Genomic DNA, 16877 nt, shown 5'->3' with positions numbered 1-16877 from the left:
TTCATATCTCCGTTTTCCAACCTTGGTGCTATTGACATTGGGGGCTGGAGAAGTCTATGCTGTGAAGGGCTGTCCTGTTCATTGCACGGTATTTAGTAGCATCCCTTGTCTCCACGCACTAGATGCCAGTAGCGTGGCCACACCTAAGTTGTGACGAACAAAAAATGCCCTCAGACATTGCCCTACATGTTCCCTGTGAATCAGAATTGCTGCCAGTTGTGAACCAGCACTTTATGCTGTCACAGAATGCCAGGAGGTCTGACTGCAAAGACTACTCTTTGCTGCCTATAAGCTGCATGCTAGACACACTGAGACAGCAGTAGAATCAGGAAGTTGCCTTTTCTTGATAATGATAACCTCCAAAAAAATAAATAGGCAAGCCACTCTGTATGCTCTTGGGCCTGTCCCTCAGCATACTGCAGGGACACAGCAAAGTCTGGCCAGGAGGAAATGACTTTAATCAAAAAGAATTATAAGATTTTTGCCCATTTATATCAGCAGAAACCTGGACACTGTGCATGAGAATAGGTTCTAATAGTGTTGGACTATGCAGAATGGAAAAAACACTGGGTTGGCCCTAATTTATCAATCAGGATAGGGATCAGGTGAGGGATTCCAGACTGACTGTGTTAGTTTAGGTAGATGAAGCAAGCAGCTCTAACAGTTTACTTGGGTGGCTGGCTGAAATTTGAACTCAACCATGGCCTAATTTTAATGAGGTTGAAACTTCCCTGGAATGCTGTTATTTAATGCTGTCATACAAATCCAAAGACTTGAAAAGTAGAAATAATAGAAATAGCAACACACATGTGCATGCACATACACAGGTACACACATGTACACACATGCACACACAGGCATACACACAGGGACATGCATGTACATACACATAAACATCCACAGGGAGCTCTTCCTAAGGCATGAATAAATGAGAAGAGTGCCAATATCCCTGAAAAGTTTTCCCTGTAGGCCAGCTCTGGTGACTGAGGCAGGGATGATGTGGTCCTAGGATAGCAGAGGCCGAGCAGGAGATAGGTGGTCATACTCACCACGTAGGCAGTGAGGATAAAGCAGTCATTATCAGAATGTTTGACCTGCAGGAATCTTTGATGGTGGCTACTTGATCAGAACATCCCTTGCAAGGAGAATGATGGGTGGCCTCCCAAACTGTTCCTGGATCTATGTAAGAGGAATGGATGCTGGCCAGAACGGAGAGGTGGCCCCTCACCCACTGCCCCATCCCAGGACCTGCTCTGCACCTTCCTGCAAGCCCGGCTCCTCCAGACCTCCTCACCCAGGCTCCGAGCTCCCTCTGTATTCTGTTTTCCTCCAGAGTATACATCTCCATCTGAAATACTTCATTCATTCAGCAACTGCCTTTTTATTCACTAGGTAACCTGTATTTTGCTAGTTTATTACATTACTGGTTTACTGTATGTATTTCACTGGTTTATTACATTACAAATCCTTCCCACCTGATTGTAATGTCTTTGAGAGGAGGGATTTTGTCTGTCTTGTTCACTGCTGTGTCCCCATCATCTAGAAGCACCCAGCACATAGTAGGTACACAGTAAACATGTTGAATGAACAACTAGCCCATCTGCTTCTGTTGAGAGTGAGTTTATGTCTCTCTCCTGGTTTCTGCCTTTTCTCTATCTTTGAGTCCCAGACTCACTTCCTCAGTTTGACCACACTGCACACTGTGCCTGGTTAAGGTGAGCATCTTATCAAGTCCATGGGTGATATGCAGGGACAGCTGGCCCAGGGAAGAGGTTTCCAAACTGGGACAATGATCACAATCACTTTGAAAGCACACAGGTGCCAGGACACATCCCCTGGAGTTCTGATTCTCTAAGTCTGGACAGAGTCCGGGAATCCATAAAAGTAAGCAGGTGGCTTTGGGTGCTGTGCTCTGGCCCACAACACACTCTGCATTCTCACCCCATCCTCATACTTCCCTGGCACATCAGTGGGCTCCATGTTCTTCCCCAGAGACTGAGTCTGAGAAGGATCAAGAGTGTGTGGGAACACAGAAGATGGGAGAGGAGAATAGAATATTCCTCCCAAAATGTAGATGCTTAATCTGAACACCCAAAGAGAGGTCTGCCCTTTGTGCCAGCTGAGACATCTCCTGAGCCCAATTTATTTCACCCCAAATATGCAAAGAATGAGTTGCAAACAGTACATGCATATGTGGCCATTATGAATTAATGATGTAAAGTGATACCTTGAGATGCAGAGATTCTGTTCCATGTCTTGAGGTCATTGCTGACATTTGTCTCTGCTTTTAATCTCCACATTTCCCAAGATGGAATCAATCCAAGGTTCTGAAAGCTTTAAATGCCAAATAATACTTTCATTCTGAAAGCACAGCTCTCCTCAGCATCACGTCATAGCAAGTCCAGAGAAAAGGATCCTTTGACATGAATATTTTAGACTGTAAGGTGCAATGATCTCATCGTAAAGGAAGCTCAGTCCCTTAAAGTCATCTTCAGAGCTGGAAATGATTCATGTTGAGCACACTGACCTTCAGCATTTTCTCTGCTGTGTATCTAAACATCAGGAGGCTCAGATTTTCAGACCTGGCCTAACTTGATATATAAGTACAGGCTGGAGTGCTTATTACAGAAGCCTGTGAAAAGATATAATGTGTGACAACAGAAGTTCTCTGCTCAGGAGCATTACCTAGTCAGCACCAGCCAGCCTGTGTTATCACAGCCTCGGTGGGGCCTGGGCTGCATAGGCCCTGGAGATCCAGGGCTCTGTGCTTCGCCGTGGGAACCCAAGGAGACAGACATGCCACACAACCAGGTCTTGTCACAGCAGCAGAGGGCATGGGGGTAAATGTGGGAGAGGGCGACGGAACTCAGCACATACATGCAAAAAGGAAAAATAATTTAGGCTGAACTCCCAGGTTTCTGATACTCATGGTGCCATGGGAAAAGCAAGAGTAAAGAATTCATACATAATAATGTCCCATTTTAGCAAATAATGAAATACACTGAAGACAAACAGATCTCATAAGTGAGTGAAAATCTAGCCCATTATTCTTTTTTTCCTTAAGACAAAATAAGGCAGTGAAGCTTTCAGTGAAATGATGAAACTCCTTGAAATTACTATCACAACACCCTCGACAGTCTCAAAACGGGGAAGGTGTTTTCTACATTGACCATGAGAAATTGTGCTGGAGGAACCCAGTAAGTGCAAAATAACTCAAAGCTCGATCACGGTCGTCAATAAAGGATGAATGAGCAAAATTCTTCACAAGCTTAATACCAGAAGTATTGAGCGTTTTGCAAGGCTGAACCACAAATGGGTACTCTTTTATGTATAATGCCATCAAAGGCTGTAAAGATAAAGACCTATGATTTTTTTTAAGTAGTCCATTATAGGTAATTATTTATTTAAAATCATAGTTATTGCTCTTCCTTCCCAATATTTAACGGTTAAGTATTTATAGCTTGGTTATTTTAATATAGAATATTTAATGTGATATCTTATTTGTTATATATATATTATATGTTATGTTTTCTAGGGGAAAGGAACTTCTACTCCCCTATCATGCGAGACCCACTTCTGCTCACCATTTCAAGACTTCCATCCTCCCGGAAGAGTTCTGAATCCAAGACGCTACAGCCTTGGATGGCCCCTGGTAACCAGCAAATGAGATGATGATGCAGGAAAGTTTTGGATGCTGGCATCCCTTACTGCCCTGCGTTTCAGCTGCATCAGTTTCCCCCAGGCAGATTGGCTACCTACTGCACTCATCACTTCAGTATAAGCAGCAGAGAAGGTGAGATAAACTAAGGACTGACCTGTACAAACAGAATATTCCACTCTTCTTTGATTTCACTGGAAAGAAGATGCCTCCAAAAATTTATCTCTAGCTCAGACACCTCTTCTGAGATCCACATTAATTCACCCAACTACCAAGTTTACATCCCATCTTAAAACTCTTCTGGAGTTCACCGTATGAAAGAATGGCACCAATATTCACCTGTTTTTAATTTTTCCTCTTTCCCCTCTCTTTTTAGTTATATATTATCTTTCTATCTTTTCATGGTAGCTCTAAAGAATAGATCATGCACCCTTGACTTTTTAAAGTCTAACATGAATTAAGACTTTTTGCCACCAAATAATGTAACATGTTAACTCCATTTATTTGCTCATATCATGCATTTTAGTTCTATGAATTTTACATATATTTAGATTCCAAGACATTGTTATTATTTTGTAATCAATGTTCTTTTTTCATCACTTCTGTTGCTCTTCATTTCTTACTGTATTTTTGTGTTTCCAATGGGATTCTTTGTTTTCCCTGAAGGATTCCTTTTAGAATTCCTTTAGTGAAGGTCTTCTGTATTTATTAATCTAAAAATGTCTTTAATTGACCTTGGCTTTGAAAAGACATTTTTCACAACATAGAAATCTAGGTTAGTCTTCAGCACTTTTGAGATGTCACCCTATCATCATCCGAATTCCATCATTTCACTGAGAAGTCTGTTGCCTGTCATATTTTTTGCTCCTTTGAGAGTAACGTGTCTATTTTTCCCTCTGGATGCTTTCAGGGATTTTTCTCTTCATTGTCTGGCTTTTGCACTCATACTCTGAACTTATCTAGATCTAGAATCACAGAGGCTGAATGTATTTCATCTGTCGTTTTCTCTTGAAATATATTGCTTGTGCCCCTTTCCCTCTGTCTTCTAGGAGAACAATTATATATTAACCAGTGCTTTTTGCAGTATTTCATATATTTCTTACTTTACGTATGTACATTCAACTTTTTGTCTTTCTGTGCTTCAGCCTGGACATTTTCTACTCTCTTAGTTTGACTCTACTAATTCTCTCTTCTGATTGTTTGAATTATAAACTCATCTGATGCATATATAGTTTTAATTATTGACTATTTCAGTTCTAGAGTTTCCATATGATTCCATTTTATAGATTTCAGTTCTTGATAACATTCTCCACTCTGTGATCTACTTTCTGGAACACAACATACTGGGAGAGGCAGTCTCTCTTGGGCCCAATGCACCATTTTCTGTTCTTGTGGGGATGCCAAGAATGAAAGGCCCTGACTACCCTTTTCCTGGGCCATTTCTCCAGATTGTATTTCCAGCCAGTAATTTTTAGGGATTATGTGATATCTCTCTCTTGGACAAACAGCAGGCTTTATTAGTGCTTGCTGTAGATGCAGAGGATTCCCTAAGTTCAGTGTTCATCATCCGTGATGCAAACTCAAAGCATCACATCAGGACTTACCAAGAAGGCGAGGCCCCAGGAATCAGTAAATATCATTTGAGGCCTATCACATTGCCCCGGTGGAGTCTGGGGGCAAAGGAGCAATGCAATATGCTGATGATGCTCATGCTGCTTGCTGAACCAAGAGTAATGAAGTCCTGTCTTTGACCCAGGAGTTTCATGTCTTTTGCCAGTATCCATGAAACGGTACCAGATAAATGTATTATTTTGTAAGTTAGGTTAAGTAACAGATTAATGTATTATCTCGTAAGTTAGGTAACCCAAAACAATCAAGCAGTTATTTTAATGTATGTGTAAAAACTCTATCTTTTAGTCTATTTCTGTTGTCCTTTTTCTTGGTCCTGTTTCCTGGTATGTTTGGTAATTTTTTATGGAAAGTCAGACATTATATATTCAAAATAATAAAGGCTATGGAGCATATTACCATCCTTCAGAGAAGATTCACCCTATATTCTATTAGGTAGGTAGTTGAAATGGACCACCTTAATCCAACCAGATACTAAGCTAATTTCAGTCAAGTTTGCAGATTTTGTGAGTCTCTGTCTATCTCTGGCCCATCTCTACTCCTAGGATATAGCTTCCCATGAGTCCCACGTGGAAGCCAGGGATATTTACTGTTTCCTGGGGCCCCGCCTTCTTGGCAAGTCCTAATCTCCAATTTTTGTCTCCTGAGCACCTTGACACTGCCAAAACTTCTTCGCTGCTTTTTAATAGCTTTCTACTCAGCTTCTTAGCATCTTGCCCAGGGCAGCTTAAAAATCAGGCAAATACCCAGAGAGGGAAAACCACTGCAGTCTGGACTTACTTCTCTATTACTTTGCTTATTCCCAAGACTTTGGCAGCCCTGTTCTGCCTGTCTGGCAACTTCAAATTATAAATGTTTTTTCCCCAACCTCATGCTAAAAGTTCAGCCGGTTTCTCTGCCTTTTATCTAGGGACCTCTTCTGGGTTTCCCAACAATTCACCCACTGCAAATGCTCTGAGGACATAAGAAGCTCACAGGATGTCAGCTTACCTCTCTGTAATTCCTTCCCCTCTGGAATAATTTACCTTTCAAGTTGTGGCTGCCTCAGCAGTTCTTCAATGCCTGTAATCAGATTTTTTAAAATATGTACAATCAGTGTTTTCTGAATTTTTCAGGAAAATCATTGGACTTCTACAAGCCAAAAACCAAGGAATTACTTCTGACATGCCCCTCTCCCTTACCTTTTACACCTAGTACTTCCTAAATATTTCTCAAATTTTACTCCTCTCCATCTCCTCCACCATTACCATTTCTTCTCTTACCTATGTTACTGATCTATCCTCAATCATTCTTTTCTCTTTTAATCTGTTCTCTAAAAGCAACCACAAAGATGTTATTTTTTTGTAAGTATTAGGTTTCAAATGCTGCATAACAAATTACCACAAATTTAGGGGCTTAAAACAATACAATTTACTATTTCACAGTTTCCATGTGTAGATTTCAGACACATCTTAGCTACTCCTTCTGCTCTGGTTCCCTCCAGGCTGTAATAAAAGCTGTCAGCTGGACTGCATTTTCATCTGAAGGCTTGACTGGGTAGGGAATCTCTTACAGAATAATTTCCCAGAATCAATTTCCCTACAGCTGCATGACTAAGGGCCCCAGGTTTTGCTGGATCACCACTAGGAGCTGCCCTCAGATCCTGAGGTTCTCCCTTAGTCCCCTGCTATGTGAACTTCCTCAACACACCTGTTCACTCCATGAAGCCAGCAAGGACAATTTCTTGCTCTAGTCTGTTACGATGGAGCCTTATATGCTGTAATGTTATCTAAGTCTGACATCTCATCATTTTTTCCATATTCTATTGGCCAGAAGCAGGTCACAGGTTCTACCCACACTCAAGGAAAGGACATTATATAAGGTGTGTACACTTAGGGCAAAGATCATCTTAGAAGTCTGTTTGTCACAAATTATCCTACATCAGCCTCTTCAGAGTAAAACACTTTAAAACCTTCCTATTGCTATTAGGAAAACAAATTCCTTAGAATGACTTATACAACCCACATAATAGAACCCCTAGCTCTCTTATCTTCCTTGTGCTATGCCATCCCTTATTACCTGTCCTTCAGCCACATTTTTAGTTCTTTATGTTTGCCTTACTCCTTGGCACACAGGGCCTTTGCACAGGTAATCCTCTACCACAAATCAATTTTTACTCAGGGAATGCCTATTTATTCTTACAATTTCAGCTTACGCATAATTTCCTCTAGAAGGCTCCCTTGACATCCCCTACCATGAAAACAATCCCATGTTACACAGCCCCAGATACATCTCCTTTGTAATTTCAGATACAGCATCCACTCAGGTATGTGATGACTTTGTTTCAGTCTGTCTCTGCCACTGACTCTATAAAGTCAAGGGCTTTGTCTGATTTGGTTCCATGGTATCCTCAGGCACACTGACTGGTACTCAGGAGGCGAGGCCCTCAGTATGTACCTGCATTTGCTGAATCATTGTCCAACAGACGAACTCAGGCTTTTCGCAGCTCTGCATTAGGTACGTGCAATTAATAACAAACTGGTGTTTTGACTCCTGATTATCTGTTATTCCGTATGTTACGTCCACAGGAACAGAACAGGGAGAAGGCATAATGATCAGAGAAATATTTGAACATTTCTAGGATGAAAACTTCATCTCTGAAAATATCCAAGTTTTGCTAAATTTCTTACCACTCCTCATGTGTACATCTGAGACAATAACAATATATGATACAGAATGCATACTAACCACTAAACACTGGGTGGACAATGTTAGATAATTTCATTAATCCTCACAATAACCCTGTCCTGTGAAGTGAGTCCTATAATCCCAAGAAATATGAGTCAGAGAAGTTAAATAACTTGCCTAAGTTTAAGCAGATGCCAAGTGAAGCATGAGGGTTTGGGCACACAGAACAGTCCCCGGGTCTGCTCTTAGGGCTCTTAGCGGCTCTACCGAGACAGTGTTTCTCAACCTCTCAGTACTAAAGGCCCAGTTTATTATTGTTAATTTCCAGGAAACCATGGCCCAATTCCTTTGTAAAGTACAATAAAAAAATAAATTATTAAAAATAAAATAATACAAAAATGTTAGCCCAATTTCTTTAGATTTGGAAAACATAAAATTACTCTGTCAAATTATTTACAAGTTTCTAAGTGTTTGCTCTCAATTTCCACACCTACCTCACTATAGACCAGGAGCAAACATTTTGCACATCAGCCTGGGCCCAACTGACACCCTGGGCCACTTCCTCACTGGCTATGAATTCTGTGTCCTACATGGAACCTTTCAGTGTGTCCTCGCCTCTTTCTGTGGATACTTTTCTTCAAAAAAGAAGCTCATCTAAGTCCTTTCCAAACCAGCTGATTCTTGAGGATAGAGCCAGGATGAAACAGAGGCTAAGAAGAAAACATCTCTTGGAGGTGAGTTTTCCCAAAGCTGAGATCTGATCGTGTTACCTTCATGATCAATGGCTTCAATAGCATCAGTTAACTTCAAAATTCTCTACATTCCTTACTGGACTTGAAAGACCCTCTAATATCTGGGCCCAAACTTTTGCAAACCTCTTTCCTATTGCACTCTGCTATGGACTGAATGTTTGTGACCTCCAGAATTCATATGGTGAAGCCTTCATCCCTAATGTGATGGTACTTGGAGGTGGGATCTTTGGGAGGTACTTATGCTTAGATGAGGTCATGAGGGTGGAACCCCAAGGTGAGACTAACCCCTTATCATGCCTTTATAGGAAGAGGAAGAGATCTCTGTCTCTCTCTGTCTCTCTCTGCGCACGCACCGAGGACAGGCCATGTGAGCCCACGGCAAGAAGGCAGCTACCTACAGGCCAGGAAGAGGGATGTCATCAGAACGGAATCGGTGGACACCTTGTTCTCAGACACCCCAGTTTCTAGAACTACGAGAAATAAATTTCTGATTTTTAAACTACCCATTCAATGATTTTTTTGTTTTAATAGTCCAAGACGAGCAAGACACACTCTCCAAAATCCCAGGCCTTCTGGCCGTTTCGCCATGCCTTACACACACACACACACGAGGCTTTTCCATATTGGTGCCTTGACGCTCATCTCCACCAGCTAGTTGTCAGTGTGTTAAGAATTTTTCTATTAAACTCACACAGGTCTACTTACATCAAGTCCTAAAAATTGAAGTGTGCAAAACGTGAGGATTCTTGGAAATGTGTAAGAGAAGTAACAGCAACTGAAAAACAGAGAGTACATAAATATTATATTCTCCATGAATAGCAGCACCATTAAAGTATATGATAACGAAATGAAAGTCTAAATAGGCTGTCATTAGATATTCAGAGTGGAGATTTGACATTTTACAGGAAATCTTGGTTTTTTCCCCCCATTGTTAAATATGTAAATAAAATAAAAATGTTTAGAATTAACAATAATAAATCTTGTCTGTTTTTATTGGCCAATATCAAATGTCATCTAGGGACCAATTAAATCCCAGAGTCACCAGCAATCACACACTGCATTGACTTCCCTTCCTGGAAGCCCAGTGACCCCAAACTTTGGCCCATTGCCCTCCTTCCCCTGCTGCCACCCAGCCCACTTCCCAGGATATAAAGCGGCAAACCAAACCCAGTAGAAAGATGCGGTCTTTCCACATGCTTTTGGTTCTACAAAAGCCATAGAGTTCTTTTTCCCTTTTTAACTGCTTTACTAGTATTATTCCCTATGGGGAACAAATGGTGACTTTAGAAAAGTTTTAAGAAAATTCAAACAATTCCGCTAGTGGTTGTTTCTGGCCCATGTTCAGTGATGCACAGGAGCCACTTCACACACACAGGAGAGCTGCTTCTGAGCCTCTCTCCCCAGCTGCACATTCAGTAACATCAGGTTCAGCCACACTGAACGTATTTATTTACTTGAGGGAAATGGACAGATGCCACAATGAGGACTCCTCCCCAGCCCCCAAAGAGCAAATGTTAACCATTGGCCAGCACACTGTCTATATTGAAAGGTAAACGTGGCTAGGTCTGCTGACCTGAATGATCAGCAAGCTAACTTCCTCTGTTGTTTGCTAAGAAACTGTCACCTTCAAAGAATTCTATCAATTTCTTTTTCTCAGCACACCACTGTCATTGAGTTTGTACCTCTCTTAGAGTCTTGATCCCATATTGCCTTCTACTGCGTATTATTGGTGTAGCTGTCTGACAGATTAATATGTGTTATTAAATCAAAATCTCATTCCATTCTGCTTAATCTCCCCACAGGACCTAGACATGTACTTTGCATGCAGTACACATTCAATAATATTTATTGGCTAAATTAGTTGCAAGTGAAATAAGTTTCTGGATAAGCTCCAAATTAAAGACAGAAGAAATATTAGTGCTTTCCAGGGATAAGACAGACATTCAGTGTGACTTAGTTGTCAAGTCTAATTGAGATGCAAGGCGCCACATATGGTGCATTAATTCAAATGGAATTGGACCTCACATACTTCAGAAGTATCACAGAAAAGAGCTAGGCACCATATCCAGAGAGCAAAGGGAAGAAGAACGGAGACTGAGGCCAAAATAAAATGAGCTTATCTGCAAATTCAGCCTAAATTAAGGACCAAAGTAAGTGATGAAAAGAGAAAATACTTGGAAAGTGTCCTCCAATTGCAATGGATTATTACTGTTATTCTCTTTAATTTGGTTTACTGATGCACTTAATAATTATTGATAATGTAGTCAAGAATTTCCTGCGAAATAAAGAGGCACATTCTGGGAAAACAATCCAAAACAAGAACTAAAATAAAACTAAAACAAACAAAAACAAGAGAGGCAATGTCAAACGCTAAGTAAAATCTAAAAGAAGAAATGAAAAAATATTATTCATATATTAGCATGAGCTTAAGGATAAAGTTTCACTCTGGGACCAATTACTGCAAGGAAGGAGCTAGAAAATGGAAGCAATAAACTATTTTTTAAAAGAGCAAAAAAAGGTGGGGGGGGACATAAATGTAATTAGATGAGATTTATATGAACCAAGAAAATTCCAAATGAATGGCTAGAGAACAAAGAAGGCCTCTGCATGCAGAAAACGGGAACTTCAAAGGGAAATAATACAGTATGTAAAGTTTACAAAATCCTGAAACATTGACTATTTATTGACTAATTCCTGTAAATTGTTTCCAGACATAGGATTCTATCTCCCAGGGTCAAGAAAACAAACTTCTGGTGGGCAGTGGTCACGTGTCCCCCAGCCTGGCATCTGCCTCTAAGTCTGGGGCAATGCCCTATACACAGTATGTGTCAAATAAGGCCCGAGTCATGTCTAGACCCCCCGACACTTCATTTCTATAGATTTGCTTTGCATGCATGGCTCCCCTCTCTTGGAATAAGATCAATTTACCAGAACAAAACCACTTGAAATCAACCTCCCATATCAGCCTATCAGCTCATGCCTACTTCCTCTTTAAAAATGTTCAACATTCACCTTCTCTGAAGACATTTATTTACCTTTCTGAGGAACTGCATTTAGGTGAAAACATATGCTTATGTCTAAACCTGTTCCTAAACATGCACATACACACAAACAAAAATAAACACCACTTGCAGAGCCTAAAATTTCTTGGGGCCTGGGAAGTTCATAATACTAGTATTTTAATATGTACCAAATGAAGTCAACCAATTGAAAATAAAATTGGGCCCCATTTTCCTGGCTCACTGACCCTTTCTTTATGCCTCCATCTTACTTAGTTTCTTTCTCTCTTTCAACTCTTTTGAAGCCTGCATTTCTCTCAGGTGGAACCTTAGGCAGCTTCAAAATTTCTGTCCCAGCCTATCTGCTCTTTGCGACTCAATGTCTCAGTAACGTCATCAGGCCCCAAGATCCAACTGTGAACTGTGAAGATGGTTCCCACAGAAACCTTCATGGATGCCTATGGAACACATGAAATCTCACCAGCTGAAATCCAAGTTTATCTTCCTCTCTCAGAATCTTCTCAGATTGTCTATAATTACAAAGAGCTGTATCATATTCACAAGCTTCAGGTTTCAACTACCTGGAAACATCTGTACCTCTCCTTTGCCTCCCACCTAATCTTACACAAAGTATTATGCATGGTGAGTAGATCTATCACACATGTTTTCTCCATTCCCTCAGGGTAAACTTCCATGACAGACACTCACTGTCTCGCCCCCACTTCCTGGGGGAAGTGAAATTCCCCGCCCCTCTGATGCGGATCTTGGCCATGACCATAAGGAGGTGTGATGTACACCGGGTGGGGGCGCACTGCTTGGCTTGGGCCCCGGCACCCCGACCTCTGCTGCCATAACAGGTCTCACAGGAGGTGCTCCTGGGGTCCTGACTGCAGAGACACTTAAACCAGACCCTCAGCTCCAGCCAAGCCAGTCAAACCAGAGCTGGCCCTAGCCCACAGACCTGTCAGAGAGATGAATGCCTGGCAACACCCTGTTTTCGTTGTTTGCTGCAGTCTGTGTGTACAGCTCAGATACTGGAGGCCAAGCATGTTCTATGCACAGTACATATACTGACCCACTTCATTTGTACATCAATGCTCTGAAATGGGTGCTATTATTAGGCTCATTTTACAAATGAAGCAAGAAAAGTGACCTAACTTGCCCGAAGCCACATTGCTGGGGTCCAGCCAGGACACCAGCTCTGAAGGTCAGGCTGTCCTCTGCTCTGTGGGTAATATTTCAGGCGTTTGGTGACTTCTGTGTCCCCCATTTCTGGGTTCCCAGATTTCCACAGGAATTCCTATAGCTTTGCCTTCAGATATTGCATGGTCAACATAAGGAGCCAGCCTGTAACCAGGAGTTTGGCAAGTGTCGGTTACCTGGCAGATCAGGACGGCCATTCCTTGGCCCTCTGCACCAAGGCCCAGGGCTGCTGCTGTGGTCCTTGAACCAGGCACCAGCTCCCCCAGTCCCTCCCCATGCCCAGAGGTGGCGGGGCTCTGTCTCCATCATCCTGGCCAGCCATCCCAGGCCAAACACTCCCCCTGCTCCCTTGGTCTCCCCTGGTCTGTCCTCAGCCTCTCTCTCCTACCTCCTCTTCCACTTCTCCCAGATCACTCCGGGTTCCACCCAAGACGACATCCCCTCACTCCTGCCTGAATGGGAGACCTCCTCTGCCGTGAGCGGTGCTTGCCACTCTGCTTGCAGGTGCAGAGCTGCCCACCCTGAGAGCCCAGCCCACACACACACCCGCCCCTCACTGAGCACCTTCTTCCCTCGTCTGGGTGGACACAGAGATAGCACGCTTCTCCAGTGCTTTCGTGTGTGTGTCCCTATGGTTAGGGCATTCCTCTCAGGTCACCAGCGCTTCCTGTGTAAGCCTGTTTCTGTTGCTTCTACCAGCCTCTGAAAGCTAGGATTTTTGTCAGATCATCCATATCATCTGGAAACATCTAGCACAATGACTTGCAAATAGCAGGCTTTTGATAAATATTTACAATGAATAATGATGCTAAAACTTGTTTGCTTTCAGGAGGTACTCACTGCTAGCTTTCTGTAAAGGGGCTTGGGTGATGGCGTGCAGTGGAATCAGTCACAGAGGACACGTCACCTGCCAGCTTCCCATGGCAGCTGTTGCCCATTGTAGAGCAGAACGCTGCCCTGGTCAGGCGCTGTTGCCAAACAGAAGGTTCTCTTGGCAGGAGTGTTGGCACACGCTGTGTTCTGCAGGCTGGGCCCCTGCACCAGCTCCTCATTGGCAAATGAGGCTTCTCAGAACTGGCTTGTGCCACCTTCCAAAGGCCTCCTGCCACCCAAACAGATGGGCACGAATTTAAGTGTGCTGGGCAGCAAGCATGCACATCAGGCTGAAGCTCCCAATAAGATTTGTCTCTTGTACACAGTGTCACCTCGTCCTAAAGCCGGAGCACACCACTGTGTTATGTGCGGTGCTGCAGAGGAATTACCCTCATATTCTAATTTTAGAATCCATTAAGTAAAGCATCCAGACTTGGAGGCAGGAGTGAGGATGAGAAAGAGCTGAAACTAAACACTCTGTCTTCCTTTAAAGCTTTGGCAGGTGGCATCCAGGCAGTAGAAAAAGATGCTTTCTCTTCCCAGGTGTTCAGATTGAAGATGTGTCTTTAGGCAGCATCCAAATCCATGGCTGGGGCTTCTCAGGTTGCCAGTGAGGCGTCAGGATAACAGACACTTCTCTCCGGGACCCGTATGCCTCCTCACACAGGGGTGAATAAAAGTTTAAGCTCTTTCCATCTAAGCCAAACTCTATAAACCATGTTCCAACAGCATAGGTTCAGAGAGGAGAATAACACACTCAACATCCTGCCTTATTGCTGACCTTGTTGCGGTCATGTCCAAGCCCCGGCTGAAAACCTCTATCGACTCAGAGGTTATGTTAATCGTCTGATGGCCTGAGATGGCTAGACAATGCAGTCGGTGGTGGGGGCAGCCAGTGTGGCCTTTGGTGTGCATTGCAATTTTAAAAGCCTACAATTCACAAAGAAATAATACCACACACAACTCTAAAGCACTTTAATTCTGGTCCTTTTCAAGATGCTTAAGACAGTTAGGAGCTGCATTGATCTGCCTGGTCGGTGGATCGCACAAGTAATTTCTTCTGTGGAGATTTGCATTTTGCTCTTACATGCCCAACACTAATATGCCCATGACTCATATGGAACACAAGAAGTGCAGCCTGAACTTCCCAGTCGGTCATGTGCCGAATGTGCCAACAGCTACAGAACCATGGGGAAGCCACATAATGGAAAACAGAGCATCTGGCAAAACAATTGTCCAATGAATAGCAGGTGACCCAGTTGCTGGACCAATATGCTGCCCAGGACTGGAAGGTACCCAATCTCAAAAATGGGTTATAAATGTCCTTTCAGGGCTTTAACATTTGGAAGCTGAGAGCCTTAAAGACCTCAAGCTTTGCTGGTCACACTAGGGTGTCAGGTGCTTCTCTGTAGATAAAATCCATCCAGTCTGTTTATTGTCTGCCTTTTAAAAGTCACTCCTTGTTTCCAGACAGCTCCAGACAGAGGCTTGCCTAGGGATTAAGTATCCATCGTGAATGTGGCTCAGAGACATTGAAAAGAAATAAGAGACAAGAGTAGAAAAGTTTAAATGTCTGCTATAGAAGGGATATCTCACTGTGACAGCTTGGAATGTTGCATTTATTAAACAATGGAGAGTAATATGTACCTCTTTAATGCATCACAGTTGTGCTTGAAACATTTATCTACAAGGAAAAAGTAAATTGATTTTTAATAATGAGTCAAGCCCTAGCCTCTGGGATGTTTTGCATAAAAGCTTTTGAAGAAACTAACTTTAATTTTGTTTACTGATACACATGCATTTCTAGAGCTACTAAAGTACTCAGGACTTCCTAATTTTTCTATTAGAATTAGTCCAAGAGTTTGGCTTTAGCATCTTTGGATGGCTTAACTGTAGATTATAAGTGTGTCCCAACTCAGTTGCCCAGAATTTTTGCTTCATTTTCTACTCTTTCCGGTAGGAAGTTCACTTGTCTGGTAGCAGGATGAATGGCCAACTCTTGACATGTACAAGTTGAAGAAGCTATAATTTACTCCCCATTTCCCTTGAAGGTCACTAAATTTAATACTGTGATTGAAACTCAGTGTCTTCTATAAATCTCTGGAGAAATGTGATTCCTAAGAAGGCAGATAATTTGGGCAGATATTTTGACCTGTGCACACATGTTAAACAATTATAAATTGTTTCTTTTCATCTATCTCAGAAGTAATCTATAGAAGGACTCCAAAATATAAATCCCCTCTAAAATGAGACAACCAGGAAATAGCCCATGAGGACTGGGGTGTCCATCCACAGCACTGATGCTCCTGTGTGGCTTCAGATGGTGACAAATGACACTGATTTTCAGCCTTGGCTTGATTTGAACTGGTGGCTTCTATCTCTGGCTTCCTTCTTGCAGGAAAAAAAAAATCATGACTCATTTATCCATTTGGCATCATTCCCAGTCAATGAATGAGGATTACCCTTCTCCCAGGTAACCATCTCAAAGTTTTCTAGCTGAGCAAGTTAGTGTAGAAAATGTTTCGGCATTGGAAAACACACAATAGAAACTTCGTTTCACTTTGTGCCTGGGCGGGAAAGTAGGACATTTAGGACAAAGTGGTCCTGCCTTTGCCTTTACCAGCCCAGGAGATCTTTGAAATGCCCGAATGGAAAACTGGTCTTATTCCTGGATATGCATGCAACCACTGGAAGTTTCTAGGTCCTCTAGCTGGGGGTTCCTAGGGGTGCATCTGTAGGAATGTAACTTTATTGGAGTAACAGTGACTCCTAGCAGGATGGGAATGTCCATGTATAGGTATCTGAGGCAATAGAATCGAGGCATGACCAGTGAAGGAGGAGCACAACAGGAGGAAGCACATTTTAGAGTGATGGGAAGGTCAGAGGCACTGACAAGTACTGAACCCCAAACCCACGTGCCTAAAATTCCTATTGGTCTCTGCTAAAATGGTTTTCCTTAGTTTTAGTCACCCTTCATTTCAGTCTAACTCACACTATCTCTCCGTATTAGTTTGTGAAAGCTGCTATACCAAAGACCACAGCCTGGGTGGCTCAAACCACAGAAGTTTATTGTCTCACAGCTCTGGAGGCCGGACA

Source organism: Manis pentadactyla, chromosome 2 (assembly GCF_030020395.1).
Source record: "Manis pentadactyla isolate mManPen7 chromosome 2, mManPen7.hap1, whole genome shotgun sequence".
Taxonomy (NCBI): domain Eukaryota; kingdom Metazoa; phylum Chordata; class Mammalia; order Pholidota; family Manidae; genus Manis; species Manis pentadactyla.
The sequence above is the reverse complement of the archived record's forward strand: the minus strand, read 5'-3'. Positions refer to the sequence as shown.